Below are 17772 nucleotides of genomic sequence, written 5' to 3'. Positions count from 1 at the left end.
GAACTAAGAATAGTTGTAAAATCTTGTGAAGGGAAGTGACTGTATAATATCTGATGTAGACATGACTTTGCAGTGTGCAAATGGTGAGAATTTATTCCTCTTCAATTAGTATCAAACTCCCTGCACAGTGACTGTCTGTGTCTGCATCAAAGTTATCACACCATCATGATCAAAATTTATTTTCATCACCTAAGATTCATGGACTTCTCTATCCTGAATTTTGTCAAAGGGAGCATGATTTATTACTGGATAGATCCACGATTCAAACTTTGGTCTTGGAATAAAAGAAAGAGGCTTTCAAAATTAAATAGGGGTATTTTCATGATGCTCAGAGAACTGCTGCAAAACTATTTTAAAAATTATAAAGACCGTAAACCACAATCTTTTTACTTTAATATAAGAAAAGCAATACCACTGATATTTTGTTAATGTTGAAGTTGAAGAAAGCTGATATTTCTGACTTCATCGTACTAAACTGAGTTCAGTGAACAAAGAAAAATGGAACGTTGGGAGATAAATAATTTTACTTTTCGGAATTTATTGCAACATTAATAGTCACAGGAATCTTCACCTGCTTAGGAGAACTGCTCTGAATTTTCAGCTGCTTCTTATTTAGCTGGTGTTTAAGTGCTTGAGATCCTAAGAAGCATCAAAGGATGGGTTACTCGTTAGTCTCAGTTGTGCCAGGATGTAAGTGTGGAAAAGGAATTAATTGTTCAAAGTCAGAGCTATTTAAAGTGCTGGGGGACAGTCCTTCCCTTTAATTGTTTCTGGTAGCTGTCCTGCCTTGTTCAGGTAGCGGGGTTTTGAGGTTGTGTCAGAAGTCAGGCCACTTCCCACACCTTAAATGGTTGAATTTTCTAAACTGCAATATATGTTATTTATATTAAACAATGCACTACTGGAAGATACTAAGACAGACAAATATATATTGGATATCAAGAAGTATTATTTCATCCATATCTGTTTTGAATAGCAGCTGGTAAACAGCGAGATGGAGTGTCCTTGCAGTAAATGTAGGGGGTGGTTTTAACATCTGATAGGCTCTCCTAGCTGATTTGAGTAGAAAAAGGAGAGAGGAGAAAATAGAAGGCAAATCAGCTTACTGGAATTTTGCTTCTAGAGAGAACAGTATCTTCTTCCACGCACCTTAATTCAGTTATTTTGCCTTGCAACTATCTCTCCCCTATTTAAACGTGAAATATTAAGGAAGTTAATTTGATGAAATATGCAAAAATAATAGCTTCACTTTTAAAATCTCATTTAACTTGATGGATTGTTGAATTATGTTTGAGTTGTATTTTCATGTTTTCTGATAGTCCATAAAAAGTAAACTGCTTTCCTAAATGGGAAAGGAGAAACTTCTTTAGACAGAGAGCAATAGTATTTTGACAAATAAATAAGTCTTAGCATTTGCATGTGTTCTAGGAAAGATAGTAGATGAACCTCTTGCAGCTCAGAATAACTTATGAGGAAAACCAGTGTATTGATTTTGTCAATTCATGTAATTCATCCTAGGTAGAGCACTATTGCAGGCATGTGAATGAGGAGTACTTATGGCAGAAGTGATAACATGTACCCTAAATATTCTCATGCACCACACCAAGGTTAGGAAGGATTGTGTGGAACCAATCACTGCTGCAGTTCCACAACATCTGTATCAGGCTGAAACAAAGTGTCTTGAAGCCTACCTTCCCTAGATTTTTGTCACAGGTACTTGGGTTCCCAAAGTGAGAACACTCAACAGGTAGCTTTACCTAGATACCATCTCAGGTTTCCCCCCTGGAAACTCTTCTAGAAGGTATGTATGTCCTCTATCACATGATCTTCTGTTTCAATAAAAGAAGCTTTCAGAGAATGCATAAATGGATATACTACCATCTGCATTCCTGTCATTCCTCCACACCAGTTAAAGCAATGTCACTTCATTTTCAGTACCTGCTGGTTTTAAAGTGCTTCCAGAACTGATGAAGACTGTAAATATAGAAACTGCAGCACATTCCTGAGAAAGTGTCATTGTTTCAACTTCCTCTAGACTTCTATTCTCATCAGAATATTCATCCTGTAAGCAGGAAGCTTTTCAAACTACCAAAAAAGCATTGTCAGATTTCAGCCTTGTTCCTCACCCACTGTAATAGAATGTGCCTAAAGGAGAGATCTTCCAAGCCAAATGATTTTGTGTACATGGGACCTGGCAAGCCTATCAGGCAACACTGGTTTTGATGAACAACATGGAGACTGTCTCAAGAATAAAGAGAAATTTATGACTATTACAGATTATGTGATGTGCCTATAGATTTATGTCAACAGTATAATCTTGTGGTTTATAGTGAGATATGGTCTTTTTGATTTCCACATTCTGCCATTACAAAGGAAATATGTGATGTGGTGAAGGGTGGCTATTATAGGGGAAGACTCAGTCAATGAGAAAACCACTCCTTAATAGATTCCTAAAAAGAAAATACTTGGTTTGCTAGGATTTGCAAGTCAAGAGCAGAAAGGAATTTAATTGTTTTGTGTTGACTTTTTATGTGCTTTCATATACACTTTACATGTAGACATATTCATGCATCTCATCTCAAGACCAGAAATGGATTTTGTAGCAGGTCCTTAAATCATGAAAGTAATATGCACAAGAAAGACATTGCCAGAACATTTCATTCCTATAATATTTGTGGCATCAGACAGATATTCCAGTGTAGAGAATAAAGTTAAGTGGTCCCCTCCTGTGGTAGTTAGTTTTAAGAGATCTTGTTGGAAGTATTTTGTTAGTTATAAATTGTAAATTTAGATGTAAAGCAGTTCTGGAGCAAGATGGAAGAGGGGTTTTAATTCCATTAACCACCCTTTCACACAGAGACACAATTTATGCTCCCCAAGGAACACTCATAATTCTTCTATAGATACTATTTTAATGAAAACATATATGCATAAAGTATTAAAGGTTGCATTTAGAACTACAGGCATTTTTCCATGAGTAATGGTAGGATAGCTCTCTTTTTTTGTTTAGGAGTATGTGTTAACTCAATAGTTTAATATATGAAAATTTTTATGCACGTTCTTCTCAGATTGTCTTCAGTCCTTGACAAAGTAGATGCCAGTGATAGTGATCCAAGAGTAAAAAATGATAAAAACTTTGAGGAAGGGCAAAGTAGCCAGAAAGGAAATGGTGAGTGCTGTGTCTTCTTGAGAGGTCAGTTGCTCTATATGACTTAGGAATTCAAAAGATTTAACTTTTCCACACAGTCATTTTTAGGAACTTCTTAGAAACAAAGGAAGTTGATTTCAGTGTCAGCGAGATGTATTTCAGAGCAAAGCTGTACTCCCTGCCACCAAAAATCAGCAGCTTTGATAGGATTACAATTAAAATCAGTCTATTCCAAGACTTTCTCAGAAATCATTTGGTTTGCCCACTTTGTGGTGTCATATACCTACATAATGCTGTATCCCAGAATCTGGGTTTTTGCTGATAAGAGTAGCTGATGAAACTCATACAAACTTTGTCTGCAGACAAGAAATACTGGCCTTGATCATTATCAAAGCATTTTCATAATTATCAACATGTGGCAAAAATAAGTAGTAATTTGTCAGTAAGTGCCAGTTTGTAGTCCCATATTAAAAAAAAATCACTAAAGAAAGGTAGTTGTAACTACTGTGGGGGATAGTTCACAAGAGCAGGATTGTGCCTCAAAATATTTATGAAAATACATCTCCACACTGGACAGTGGGGCAGTATTTAGATACCTTTTGCATCTTCTGCAGAATCAGCCTTGCTTTACTTCAACAAGGAAGTGTGCTGTCATCCCAGTTTTATATAGGAGGTTAAGTCCTGGATCTGGTTTAATTCATCACTGTATGGATATTCACTTGCCAAGTGTATCAGCACTAGCCAAGTGCTTCGCAAAAAGTTTCTCCAAATTTTATGATGGGAGGAATCAGAATTTGATGGTAATACTGAGATTATTGTTCCTTTATCTGTTTGGATCCAGCACAAACAAAAAGGTTTGCCCACTTCAAATAAATTTTTTGAAGCAGTTCAAGCTGTTTGAAGTGTGTACTCCCACTAATCCTAAAGCACCAAGAAAATTTGCTATTTACCTTGCAGGAATGACAATTGTGGTTCTCAGTTTTTCTGCTCGTGTTTTCCTTCTTCTGCATCTCAAATTATAATTACTAACTCACAGCACAAGAACTCTTACTAAGCATGACATAAAAGGGTATTATCCCTTGAATGTCTAGTGAGTATTAAGTAGCATCTCTATAGACTCTAAAGCTTACAGATACAAGTTTAAAAAGATTTAAAGGGTGTATGTGGTGGTCATATCCATTCCATTAGATTGCTAGTTATGTGTGTCGACAAAAACTGAGGACTTGTCCTCTACCTCTCTTAACATGCACTCAGAGTCTGACCATCCAGTAGACAGCTTAATTATACTCCTGCATCTAGGTAAAGTTTCTAAAACCTTTTGCAAATGTCCTAACCAGTAACAAAAAGTTGACACTGAGATGTCAACTTAGTGTATGAAATCCCTGATAAACTTGCAGATTAGGTTTTCCTACTTGCTTCTTGGATTTTCATGAAGTAGACTTTCCTATGGACATGAATCTAACTAGGACAATTGAGAAGTGGGATGTGTTAAATTAAAACAACTTTGTCTCATCATATTTCCCTGTAATCAAAGTTCACCCGATGAACACACAAGTTTCTTCCTGAGTTAATTTCTAAATCCTGAATTAGTAGAGTCAATCACTGACTAGTCTTCTTTTTCAAGTACATGTCATTGTTTAGATGACCAAAACCTGAGTTTTTACTTGCTGTATTAATCCTTAATTATTAATCTGTTGTTACAGATGTTGTTTCCCTGCTAGAGAGAACTAAAGTTTTGTGTGGGATTGTGTGAGAAAATTGTCCGAAACTTTTATATAAAATAAAAACTTACTTTCCTTTAATTTTTCATCCACATGTATGCGTTTGTGCTACAACCTGGAGATTTGCAACCCCTGCAGCATTAATAATGGCCATGCATTTGTGCTTCACTCTTGCAGTTCTAGTCCACAGTTGATTATTTCTATCATATTATATTGCTCCTAGACTGTGATTTCCTTATCTGTTGTATTATGTCATTTTTTCTTGTCATGAGCACTTTGTTGATCTATGTTTTATTGCTTCTAAAACTGATTTTCCCACTTTTTCTGGAAAGTGCAGTTTGGATTCTGACTCTGCTTGGTGCCAAGTATGGCTGGGCAAGCCTGACTAGTCCAGGCACAGTCTCACACCAGTGAAATATGAGTGTTTCATAGGAAAACCTTTTCTGTTGTAGGTTTTTTTTTTCCTACCTATGAAGCCATTAGTAGTTGTGAATATCAGTTTTGACTTTTGGATTGTTTCTGCTCTGATAGGTTTGAGACTGCTTTTGCTTGGAGGATGAGACTGTTCTCCATGCTATAACTTTTGCTATCTCAAGCTTCTGTATAGAAACTCCCTAGGGAGTACTCACTGAAGGGGCTTTTCATCTGTTTCTCTCATCTTCTGTGGATGATGGATACTCACTGCAATCACAGACTCTCAACCAAAAAAACACCTTTACAAAAAGAATGTAAGATGAGTGGTGGCTGAAGTGTCTATCAAACTCTGATCTAGGACTGCTGAATGTGTCAAAAACATTCCTCTGCTTTCCTGGCAAGGGCATCAAATGCCCAGACACTCTGTATAAAAGAGTATACTCACTAACTTTCCACATGAAAACAGGAATTGTCACTTTTTGTTTTCCTGCTGTCTTCCATCTTATGTTGCATAGGCTTTGTAGCTTCAGAGGCTTCATGTCTCTAGAAATGACAGATGTAACCACCTCACCAAGTTACCTTGCTCTTCCAGGCTGTCTTGAATATAGAAAGTGCTGAAGCATTGTTATAAATTTCTGTCCCCTGATGTGAGCAGAATTTAAGCAAATGCATTTTGTATAGTATTGTGTGATTTAGTCTTATGAACATACCAAAGTTTAGCCTGTGATTTGCAGATCATGGAATATTGCCACATGGGGAAGGGAAGGACAGGAAGACTGTGCATTCATGGAAGTTCAAATGCAATGCTAACAAGACAAAAAAACTTTAGAAATATTATTTGCTTTCTAAAACAAACAAAATAGTTCTGTATTTCTCCTGCAAAGAGAGAACAAAAACATCTGTAGGTTAATTTACAAGACAAACCTATTGTTCATCCTTTAAGCATTTCTGGTTGCCCTGCATTTAAGCTGTTGCCCTTAAGAGGGGACATTAATGTGTATCACATTTTTCATTTCCACAGACCTGTTTGTCTATTCAGCCTTTCTTAATTAAATATGTCAGAAACAGGAATTGAAATCTCTTGTTTTCCAGCATAAAAAAATATCTCTGCCTCTCTCTGTGGCTGTAGTAACCAATTTTGTCTAAATTCCTCCTGGCTTTCTTTCATTTTCCATTTTTGCTAAATACATATCTTTCTACCAGCCATGACCTGAAACCTAGTTGTCTCCTAGGGCATCTTCTGACCAGCTCTTGTACTTTTCATCTGACTCCTCATACTGGGCAATGTTTTCAGTGCCTTCTGTTCTCACTGGAAAAGTAATTTCTTAAATGGGATGTCACTTAGCATGAATGAGAGGAGAAAACATGCTCAGCTTCATTAAGCAGCAAATAGTTTTTGGCAAGTGTTTAAGTAAATCAAGTTTATATAAAAGCCCTAATAATTTTCCACGTGACCTGTTACATTAAGTTTTGATTGGTTTTATTTACCCTGTAAGAATGCATTCTGATTATTCTTATTTGAGGTCTATGAAGGAAACTTAATGTTATCCTATCAAAACTGATAATGTCATAAGTAATTAAGGGCTTGACTGAGTTTGAGGGAGATCAATATTAGATTCATTTCGTGTGGTAAATTTATTTCTGAAATTTATTCTTTTTATGATTGTCACAAGAGGTGAATGCTAGACCTATATAAGAGAGAAGGCCATCAGGATTGTTTTGGTTTGCTTTTTTTAAAGAAAACCCCAAACCTTCAGGTTCTCTATGCTGTTTCTTTGTATATAGGGAAAAAGAGATCAGGAGTGTTGTTTAGGGTTTTTTGGTTTGGTGTTTGTTTTTTGTTTTTTTAAATAACCCTCAGTTGTACAGCTATTTACAGGTTGTATCTTAGTGAATTAAGAAAATTATTAGTTGTAGAGAAATTAAATATTACTGCAAATAAGGACATAAAAATACTGAGTGGTTGGGTGACAAGCCATCTGATAAAATTCAAGAGAGATTAGTGTTAAATGATGTGTATAGGAGATGTGAAAAAATCCCCAATTCCAATTTGCATGTAAAATAGAAGCCTCTGATTAGACTACTATGATCCAAGAGTGAGGGCTGAGCAGTGTGGTTGCTATTGCTCAGTGTTCAGGGGCAGCTGAAGGGGCAGAGGCATGGGAGTCATGGGCATGGACCGAGGAGAAGGGAACCAAGGCCGGAACGCTGAACTTCTTCTCTTGTGCGTGAGCCTTTGGTGCCACACCGTGTACAATGGCATGTGAAGGGCTGTCCCCTTAATCACACAAATGGCACACTAGCACTGAAAAATACTTAGAGTCAGATTATAAAATTAATCTAATTTATTGAAGCACTTTCATATGAGGAACAGATAAAGAGACTGGGACAGAAATGTTCACAAGTGGCACATTTGGTTGCATTTCAGCAACATTCTTCCTTATTTATACTGTACATTTAAAATTAACTCTCATTCTTAATTTATGCAAATTTTAAGACTGCCTGAAAGCAGGTGCCAAAGTTTTGATTATGTGTTTTCTATTGGTTGATAATATACTGATTGTAAGGGGAAAAAAAAGAAAGAACATGCACAGCCCAGCAGAAACCAGTTTAATACGCTGTATTTTCCTGAAAAAGATTTGCAACTGGCAGACTGCAAATAATTCTGCCAGGATAGTGTAGTTTATTTTGCTTTCATCGTATGTTTTCAGATGATTGTTCAGGTTGTGTTTTAAGTGATTGGAAAGCACAATAGGAAGACACCAAGAGCTGCACCAGCCTCCCTGTGATGTGCAAGTTTGTAAACTGTATGAATAGACTGATGCTTAGTACTTCAGTGTGTGATTGCACCTCATTCAACTTCTCTGATAATTAATTAGGGTTTTTGTGGTGTCCTATTTCTATTAGTGACTCTGTCATGTATAAGGTCCACTGTCTAAAACAGAATATGAAACATGAAATGTTTTTACCAGTAAACCAAACAAATTTTCTTTAAGGAGATATCATGAGGGAATGGTATAAAAGTATTGACATGTTGAGCTGTGGCTACAGGCATTTTATTTGCCAAAATACTTACATCAGTTGCACAAGATTGGTCTAGGTGAGATTTTGTGATGATTAGCTGTGTCTGAGCACTGATGTAAAAAGAAAAATTAAAAGTGGATTCTATGTTTTATTGAGTATGTTGGGTAAGTGGATCTTCTCATCTCTGATAGTGCACAGAGCTGGAATGTTGGCTTAGCTGATGTCCTGAAGGCTTCAAGAAATGGATGTCTTCAAGCAAAATAAAATCATAGCCAAATGTGTAGAGACAAATTAAAAATGCCTGCCTTAGCCCTAGCCACCCTGTCCTTGGTGCCAAGAGCCGAACATCTCTCTTGAGTCGTGTCTGTGTTCCCAAGTCACGCAAACCAATAAAACACATCTATCTATTAAGTAAAGCATGTGATGCTGGAGATCCAGCATACATCATATGTGCTTTGATATATTTTATTTCAAACTATTTCTGGTATTATTCTGTGTGCCTATTAACAGCTGAAGTGGATTATACATGCTGCTGAAATCTGTCTTCCAAATAAGTTTCATCTGAAAGGATTCCAGTTCATATGATCAAAGGCTACTCTGCAATCTGAGCCAAAGTCTGTTAATCAGAGGTATTAAAAGGGCTGGTTTGTACTAACAGGCTGTGGTAGATGTGTCCCAAGCCTTCAGCCAGCGCTTGTGTTCCTATAACACTGCATGTCAGGTTGCAAATGTGAGATTCATCATACAGTACCCTTGTTGCTAGTGGAGCTCTCTTGTCTGAGCTAAGTACTTAGAGAGTGCCAGCCCTTCTGGCAGACTATTCAAAGGAAAAACCAAATTATTTTCTAGACCAGTGGTCTCCAAATGGTTTGATCATCTATCTCATCAGTAAAGAATTTTTGAACATTTAGCCTCCAAAAATGTATATTCTAATATTTTCTCCCTGAACTACAGTGAATCATAGAATCCTTTGTTTGGAGAAGACCTCAAAGATACTCCAGTTCAAACATCAACCCCAGCACTGCCAATTCCTCTACTAAACCCTGTCCCCAAGTGCCCCATGTAGATGTCTTTTAAACACCTCCTGAGATAGTGATTCCACTGCTTCTCTGGGCAGTCTGCTCCAATGCTTTATAGCCAATCTAAACCTTCCCTGGTGCAACCTGCTGCCTTTTTCTCTTGTCCTGTCACTTGTAACCTGAGAGAAGAGAGCTGTCCCCACCTTGCTACAATCCCCTTTCAAGCAGCTGTAGAGAGCAGTAAGATTCCACCTGAGACTCCTCTTGTCCAGGCTAAACAACCCCAGCTCCTGCAGACATTGGTCTGTATTGCAACAATTTTAAGGAGGGAAGTCCAACAGATATGTTATCAGACTGAAAGAAATTCTCCCCCTGAAGATTGCTTCTGTATCATGATAAAAAAGCTTTCCCAAGAACTTCCTCGGTTTTTTGTTGGGTTTTTTTTTCAAGATAAAAGGTTTATTGTGTCCATTAATATTCATAACCACTATATTTCATCTGCTGTTTATTTTTTGTGGTCAATAGTTTGTGGAACTGTTTATTATCTGGCTTTTACCTAAGGGAACTAATAAGCAATGCCACCGTATAAGAAAAGGACAGACACAAGAGCAGAGTTCATCTTGGGTAGAGGCATCAGATCCTTAAGGAAGTGGGATTGATAAGGGCAAATTATCTCACAGAGCTGTAGTTCTAACAAAAACCAATTAGTTTTACCATGATGGGTGTAGAAAACACTAAGTATTTGACTGGACAACAGTAGAATTTTATATTTGGGTGCAAGATTGTGTGCTTTACCAAACAATGTTTTGATATTGCAAGACAAATTATGTAATTTGTTGTGTCTGATGTCACCATTATCTTTGAGCACACTACTGAAGTATGTCTTAGCATGCACCTATTTAGGCAAAGGAAACAATTCTTTTCAAATTAAGGACTCATGTAAGATTAAAGCTTGATGTTTTCCTTTTCATTTCCCCTATGGTTTTGATATGCTTATTTTCTGGATTCTGCCATGATAAAATAGGAAACATTTTGATATTATTTACTGTAATACTGATTCTGTACTTTTCAATTATAGTAGGATTTTGGAAATTCTGTGACTCAATTGTCCTAAAGAAAAGGTATAAGGGGGGGAAATGCCATCGATTCCTCAAAGTTCAGTTAAAGGTGAAGTGGTTCAAGAGTTTCACTTTTTAAAATATGTTCTTATTAAAAAGACACAAATTTCTAGAATTGTTCTGGCAAAAATGATTGCGTTCAATTGCAGCTGCCTCATCATTAGGACAAGATTAGGTGGCATCCTGAGACTGAAAAGGTAACACATATACTTCTTTCATCATTTCTGCATAGAATGACATTTCTTTTTCTCTAATTATTTATGGCCTGCTTTGTTGTTGTTATGCTCTATCAAAATACCCTTGATTTTAAAATACAAGTATGGTAACATTTTCTCTGAGTAGCTTCTGTAGCCATGATGACATAAACCTCTCTTTTAACAAATAGGCTGATCCCCTATGGAAATTTGTACTGCTCAGTTCTGTCACTTTAAAGGGTTCTTCTGTGTTCTTGGTAGTTGAATATAATTTAACATGAGTGAGCATTACCCAAGATGGTTCACTCTGGAAAATGAAGCTATGTATCTGAGGGTACCTTAGGAAGCTAAGAGCTTAACATCAAGATATTTTAAAATTCTTGTCCTTGTTTAAAAAAGCAGAAAATAACCCTTCTTTATTTATTTGGATTGTCTTCTGTATTTTAAGAAGTATTTCTGAGAAATAATGCTACATAAAATAGGCAATGTGTAAAAATAAAGCTGGTTGTCATTTGGGACACTGAAGCTAACAGTGTATGGAGTTTTATGGAGTATCTTGAGGCTCTAAATGACAGCACACAATTATGGTCAGGCTGTTTTGAAGGAAAGATGACCAAGTTTAAAATCAGAGAGCTATAAAGAACTGCTTTACACACAAAAGCTCCAAATGCCTTTAAGTAGTGTTACAAAGTGTGAATGCATATGTTTGTGAGAAATCTAAAGGGATTGTTATGTTTTGAAAATGAAAATAAAAGAATATTTGTGAAGTAGTATGCTCTCAGTGTAATTAAAGCTTTTGCAAACATTGTACCCACTACAGAGTTGACTTCTGAGACAACCAGCAAAAGTACTAAGAAATCAAATCTCACAGATAATGAAAATTTCTGAGTTTTCTGGGGATTAAATATTTTCTGCAAACGTGATTATTAAAAGTGCTTATTACAAACATTTTGACCCTTTAGCCAATAGCTGATATGCAAGCATGAAGCTTTTTTATAATGACGCAGTTCCCTACATTTGCCATTTTGCTTTAATTAAAACAACTGAGCTAGACCTCATGTATTTGGATAGCCAGGCATTTTTACAATGTGTTATTATACTTAAATGTTTTATATGAAACATGTAAAATTTTATATAGATTTTAATATGTGTGTGCACATTCAGAATATTTTGAATTTCAGTGTTTTGTTGCGCAATTTCAGTATCATAGACTCTTTAAAATCAATCCTATATTTGGAGAAATAGTATTTTAACAGAGTCCTAGTTTTGCAACAGGAAAAACAGCTTATGATGTTGCAGTTCATCTAATACCATGGCAATTTCATAATGTACAAATTGAAAAAAAATAAAAAGACTTCTCTTCACTGGTGGAATAAATAGCTAATTTCAGAGCAGCTTTTTGTTGAAAAGCTTTTTTAATTCACTCTGCTGGATCTCTACCAATGAAAAGATTATTGGATATGTTTGAGCACTTATATTGCCTTCTGAGAATGGCTAAATAATAGGGAAAGAAAACCAAAGGCAATATTCTTACTGTCCTTATAATTATGTATTTTGAATGTGTATGAAACATGGAATTAATGTGTGATCAGCTATTTTCAAATATTGTCCTTTCTTGTGGTTTTAATTAAGAATTTGTTCTGTCATAGAATCATTTAGGTTGTAAAGGACCTCTAAGATCATCAAGTCCAACTGTAAAACTTAACACTGCCAAGTTCACCTTCAAGACATATTCCCTAGTGCCCCATCTGTATGTCTTTTAGATACCTCCAGAGAGAGTAATTCCACCACTTCCCTGAGTAGCCTGTTCCAATGCTTGGTAACCCTTTTGGTGAAGCCATTTCTTCATAGGATGCCATCTAACCTCCCTGGCACAACTTCAAATGGCTGCCATTCTTCTTATGATGTAATTTTTTTTTTACGTTATATGACATAAATATGTAATTTACTTATTATTTATTCCTTGTTGCTTGTGAAAAGAGACAGCACCCCACCTCTCTACAGCCTCCTTTCAGGGTAGAATGGTTGTAGAGAATGGTAAGGTCTCTCTGAGCCTCCTTTTCTCTAGGCTAAACACCCCCAGCTCCCTCAGCAGCTCTTCATCAAAAGCTTGTGCTCCAGATCCTTCACCAACTTCATTGCCTGTCTTTGGATTCATCATCAGTAGTCACAACACAGTTCTTCAAATTAATACATGGGGCACAAGTTTTTCTCTGACTGCATATTTAATGTCATTCTTAAATCACTTCAACACGTCGGTTTCAAGATCAGGAATAAGATGCAAGGCATCAAGCCCACTGACAAATAACAAGTTTCTTTTACACATAGGGTGAATAATAGCTTAGTAATGCAAATAAAATTTTTAAAAAATCAAAATAAATTTAAAATTAAAACTTTGTTATAAACAGTTAATTTTAAATGGTTTTCTAGATCGCTGGTATTTCTTACATGCAAAACTCTCCATGGAAGCCTAATTTTTTGCTCTTTGCCATTGTAGATTATCTGCAGGGAACTGAAGGAAACATCCCAAGTGTACAGAGTTTGCAAAAGAATTAAACATTTTCTTATCAGACCTCAGTCAGACACTGAAATCTAGCCAAAGAACAGAGATTACTAATGAAATTTTTTGTACAAGTAGGTCAGTGAGAAATTTAATATCTCCCTACAAAAACATCATTATAATAAAAGGAGCCTAAAGGTATGAAGTCTGTTTATTCTTTTAGCTGGCAGTTATTTCCTGAGTAAAATAGTATTCTCTTGTCAGTACTGTAAGTTGGAATGGCCAGATGTTAACTTGCTAGTTAAGACCTTCAACTGAGTATATTGAATTGAAGTGGTAGTCTATTTTCCTGTGCCTCAGTTTTATCATGGGTTTTATTATCATGTTTGGGGTTTTTTTCCTAAGGGTCAAAAGATACAGGAAATTCAAATTTACCAAACTCAAAAAATTTGGTGGATTAGTTGTTGTCTGGAAAAATAAAAGTCATATCACTGTTAAGCTGTATGCTGTTCATTCAAATAAAATATATTTAGTGTAGCCAGTAGTCCTACATTTTCTTGCTGCTATTTTGAAATTTGGGTAACACACAGAAATTGCTTAGAGTTTCCTGCTAAATGTATCTGCTTTTGGGGTTAGACAGAAGTGAAAGCTGAAACGGGAGCTAAAGATTTAAGGGACTACTAAATGCTCTGTGACATTCAGGAAGGAATGTCTATGGTGGCTTGAAAATTGGCTAAATTTTTTCAAGTTGATCAGTATAGATGGTTACAGCTGCAAAAACAACATGCTGTGCTTAGGCTCATTGGTACAAATGTAAAGGCTCTTGGAAGATTGCTGCTATAGCATTACTGGATTCCTGATAGACCTGATATTTAAACACAGATTTATAAGTCTCAGCGGAAGAAAAAAAGTCTTTTATTTCTTTTTAATGTTTTCAAATATCATAGTGTTAGTGGGCCTGGAGAGAGAACTCTTAGAGGACAGAAAAGACTTGAATAGTAATTGCAAGAAAAAAGCAAAGTCCTCTCCTTCTGTAGTTAGAAATGATGGGTCTTGAAATGAAAAGGGAATTCTGTGTGTGTGTGTTTTCTGTACCGGGGCAGAAAGCAAGAGAGAGGCAAGTGCCAGGTTCTGTCTGTATCTCAGTAGGAAAGGCCTGACAGCAAATAGCTGAATGAAATACCTGCTTTCATAAAGCAAAGGATGAGGAGGAATATAGGTAGCAAATAAATCTTACTCCCTTCAGATGTTAGGAACTGTATGTTCATGTAGCATCAGATGTGGATGGATTTCTCCACTTGTGAGAAATTTCTGCTACTCTTTTAGATAAAGGAAAGCCATGCTCTGGTGTAATCACCAGAGCTGAATTGGAGCTGCCTACAGACTCCTCCATTACAATGAGGTGGATGAGTCTGTCCTTTGGCCAAAGAGGTTTATGCAGCATGACACATTCCTGAAAAACATGCTGAACATAAAGCACAGGGCAGCTTTCTGTAGGAATTTCAAGGGAACTGTTATGTGGATTGCTAATTCCTTGATGTACAATGGCCTCCTGGTCAGGAGCGCTCTAATATAAGAAATGTTATCAACAAAACTGTGTGTGGCCCTTGATTTCCAGAGGGAGTTGCCCAGTTGTTGCTCACAGATGAAATTTATTGCCTGTCTCCCTCATCCACTAATGCCACCTACTCTCTCTTGCTGAAAATACTATCTGTATGACTGTGCTGCCTGTGTAGGCTCTTCATCACTCTCTAGCACTAAAGTGGCAATTGTCTCTACAAGGGAAAGCAGTAGTCCAGAGATAACATATACTGCATGCATCATAATCCCCAAAGTAGGATGTGTGGGAGATGATACAACTCTTTGAAAGGGGCAATATGCTATTTTTAGTTATGGCAATGAAACCTTTATTCTAAGTTGCAGTGAGCAGTTGACTGTAATGTGATTTGACCTTGTCCAGAAAGGTAAGTTTTCCAATTAAATAACCAAAAATCACTTATATAAACATTTTCATGTAACAGACCATATGTTAGAATAATGGTATATAAAGCAGGTGATACACAGTTGAAAAGACTCATTATTTCTTATGCAACTCTTCTTTGAACTATATAAATAACTCTGGATTCTGGTAAAGGTTACCGTGTATGTCTTCTTAAATCTTTGAAATAAAAAACAAGTACTTGTAGTCCAGAGGGCTTTCCATGAGTTCTGGAAATTACTTCTAGAAATTACTCATACTTTAACAAGGAAGGGTCTAATCAGTGGCACAGGATTTGGTTGGAGGGCTGTCACTAGTGGAGTCTTCTAGGTTCAATGTTGGGCTCATTGGTCAATAACTTACACATCAAATACTTAGATGAAGGGCAGATCTCTCCTCAGCGAGGTCACTGAGCACACAAAGCTGGGAGCCGTGGCTGATACCCCAGAGGGCTGTGCAGCCCTTCAGAACAGGCTGGAGAGATGGGCAGAGAAGAACTGCCTGAGATTCAACAAAGGCAAGTGCAGGGTCCTGCACCTGGGCAGGAATAACCCCATGGGCCAGCACAGACTGAGGGCTGAGCTGCTGGGGAGCAGCTCTGTGGAGAAGGACTGGGGGTTCTCGTGGACAACAAACTGTCCCTGAGCCAGCAGTGTGTCCTGGTGGCCAAGAAGGACCATGGGATCCTGAACTGCATTAGGGAGAGCATGGCCAACACGTCAAGGGTGGGGATCCTGCCCCTCTGCTCAGCCCTGGAGAGCCTCACCTGGAGTGCTGTGTCCAGTTCTGGGCTCCTCAGGACAAGAGAGACAGGGAGCTCCTGGAGCAGGTCCAGTGAAGGACTCTGAAGATGATGAGGGGACTGAAACATCCCTCTTGTAAGAAAAGGCTGAGGGAGCTGGGCCTGTTCAGCCTCAAGAAAAGATGACTGAGAGGGGACCTACCTCATCAATGTCTAGCAGTATCTGAAGAGAGGGTGTCCGAGGATGGAGCCTTGTATGGGAAGGGTGCCAAACATCTGGCACCCTTACCACCCAGAACAAGAGAATGTTAACCCTAAAGGCCCAGCTAATTTGTGTGTTTGCTGAAGATGCTGTGAATCTGGGTGGAAAACCACTGGGTGAGTGTGTCACTTTTTGTGATTGAAAACAATCACATGCATGGAATGCTTGAGACATATTTTGTGTGTTACAAAATTAGCAAGAGGCCCTAAGGATCAATTGGAAGGCAGTGGTCTATCTGTAAGGAAATCAAGTAAAAGGAGCTCACATGGGAGAGAGTGTAGGAAGAGAAAAACAGCACCTATGGAACTAAAAACTACTGCACTGCACCAGTGTGTTTTTTCTTGGCCAACATTTTGATACTGACATTTTGATTTTTTATATTTAGATGATTTCTTACATGTAGAGTTTTCTTTGCATTTGATCCCATAACCAGCAGCCAGGCTCTTTTTGGTGGTGCCAAACAATAGGGCAAGAGGCAATGGGCAGAAACTGATGCACAGGAAGTTCCACCTGAACATGAGGAAGAACTTCCTTACTGTGAGGGTGATTGAGCACTGGAAGGGATTGCCCAAAGGGGTGTTGGATACTCCCTCCTTTGCACAAGATTCTGTCCAGGTCATTCTTGAATGACTGCCTCTGCCGCAGTCTCAAGAGAGTCAATATGATTGCTGCAGGCATTTGTAAGGAGAAAGTATTCTATGCTTCTCTCATTCTGGTACTAAAGATTAATATTTCTCTTATGATTTAATTAGTAAAGTTTGGGATTTGTCTTTGGAAAAACAAGAGATGACTAGTGATTCTGCTAAGAATCATCCTTTCCAGCTCTTTTCATGTATTTCTTTAAACTTTCTTCATGTCTTAGTCAACCTTTGGGGCTTTGCTGACATTATGAGACCAGTGAAGCATTTGCTTTATTAAGATTCTGTTTGCTCCAGATGCAGCAACTTTATCAATTTAGGAAGACTTCTTACAAACTTGTCTCCAGTTTAGTTGGCTGAGAAAAATATACATGTTTTATTTTTACATATGTGTAGTCTTTATTATACAACAGTGACGGCATATCTTTCTTTAGCGCATAAAATAATTTCCAAGAATTTAGGACCTTAGAAACAATGAGGATAAGAGTATGAAGAATTTTTCAAAAGTGCTGTAAGTTGTTTGAAATTCTGTATATTATTTTGCCTGAGAGATTTCCAACACCATACAGGCATGGTTGAACAACCTTAGTACCCTGGCAGATTTTAGTTTCATTTATACCAGCTGCAGAAACAGTTCAAAGGTGATTTTGAAATCTTTTTAGTATTCTGAATGCTTTTATTCCCTCCTTATTCCAAGCAATTTTGTTGTTGAAAAGAACAAAATCAAGAAAAAGTGAGCATTTTTAGAAAATGTTCCAAAAGAGAAATGACCCAAAAGTTTCAGCTTTTAGGGAAAGAAGTCTTTCTGATATTAATTGTTCTGCATTAGTTTTCTCCTGAGTATAAAAATTGAAATCTTTGATTGCAGCGGGATTGGCTGATGCTAAGACAGCTCTGCAAGCTGAAATGGAAACAGATGATGGCTCATCAAATTCTATGGTAACAGCTTTCACCCAGTATTATGTAATAGCTATAATCCTTTGGGCCTATAAAAGAGATTCTGCATGGACTCAT

At 37.2% G+C, this 17772-nt stretch overlaps 1 protein-coding gene across 19 annotated transcripts in view; it reads left to right on the top strand.

Moving 5' to 3' along the window:
* GPHN (gephyrin) overlaps positions 1 to 17772 on the top strand; it is a 270748-nt gene that overhangs the window by 112385 nt on the left and 140591 nt on the right. The gene's annotated exons all lie outside the window — the stretch shown is intronic.

This window comes from Melozone crissalis, unplaced genomic scaffold (genome assembly GCF_028551555.1).
Source record: "Melozone crissalis strain CALT ecotype California unplaced genomic scaffold, PUWL_Pcris_2 ptg000018l_1, whole genome shotgun sequence".
Classification (NCBI taxonomy): domain Eukaryota; kingdom Metazoa; phylum Chordata; class Aves; order Passeriformes; family Passerellidae; genus Melozone; species Melozone crissalis.
The sequence above is the reverse complement of the archived record's forward strand: the minus strand, read 5'-3'. Positions and strand labels throughout refer to the sequence as shown.